Source organism: Sinocyclocheilus anshuiensis, unplaced genomic scaffold (genome assembly GCF_001515605.1).
Source record: "Sinocyclocheilus anshuiensis isolate Anshui unplaced genomic scaffold, SAMN03320099.WGS_v1.1 scaffold332, whole genome shotgun sequence".
Classification (NCBI taxonomy): Eukaryota; Metazoa; Chordata; class Actinopteri; order Cypriniformes; family Cyprinidae; genus Sinocyclocheilus; species Sinocyclocheilus anshuiensis.
In genome coordinates this window covers 799,893-800,847 of record NW_015554181.1, presented here as the reverse complement: position 1 = coordinate 800,847, position 955 = coordinate 799,893, and positions in this window count along the sequence as shown.

The window sequence follows — 955 nt, the reverse complement described above, 5'->3', positions numbered from 1 at the left end:
GAGAGTCCAAACAGCTGATAAAAACATCACAATAATCCACAAGTAATCCACAGCACTCCAGTCCAGTCCATCAATTAATATGTTGAGAAGCCAAAAGCTCTGTGTTTGTAAGAAACAAAACCATCATTAAGACGTTTAACTTCAAACCCATGATTTGGCACGTAACCCGTGCTTGATCTGTGCAGATTTCTGTCCTGATTCAGACCAGACAACTTTTTCACTGGAGAAAGAATATTATAGATAGAAGACTCGTATTTTAGCTGGATGTAACTGGTTTGAAGTTAAAACATCTTGATGCATTTGTGTCTTACAAACACACAGCTTTTGGCTTCACAAGGCATTAAATGATGGACTGGAGTGGCGTGGATTACTTGTGGATTATTGTGATGTGTTTATCAGCTGTTTGGACTCTCATTCTGACGGCACCCATTCACTGCAGAGCATCCATTGCTGAGCAAGTGATGCAATGCCACATTTCTCCAAATATGAAATCTACATCTTGGATGGCCTGAGGGATTAAATGTTCAACAAATGTTCATTTTTGACTGAACTATTCCTTTAAGCTGTAAAAAGGAATATGTAAATAAGTCATTAACCGTAACAGAAAACATACAAATTGTGATATTTGAACATATATTTCATATTCCTCTGCAGCAGTTTATAGTTCTGTCCTTCTTTTTAGCAGTCAGATTGCTAATTTGAGCATGCATTCTCAGTGTATTTTAGTATCAGTGTGTGTGTGTTCATGTACAGAAGCCCCAAAAAGTATTTGGACATTTAAGTCACACATAAAATATCTGAATGTCAGGTCGAGTGTCATCTGTAAATAAGTGCTGTCTTTCCTTACAATAATTGACATTTACTTTGATATATATATATTTATCTAATGCAGTGACGTTCCGGCATTTTTATGTGTGATTTGAGTGTCTGTATGCTTTCAGGGACTCTCTCTGTG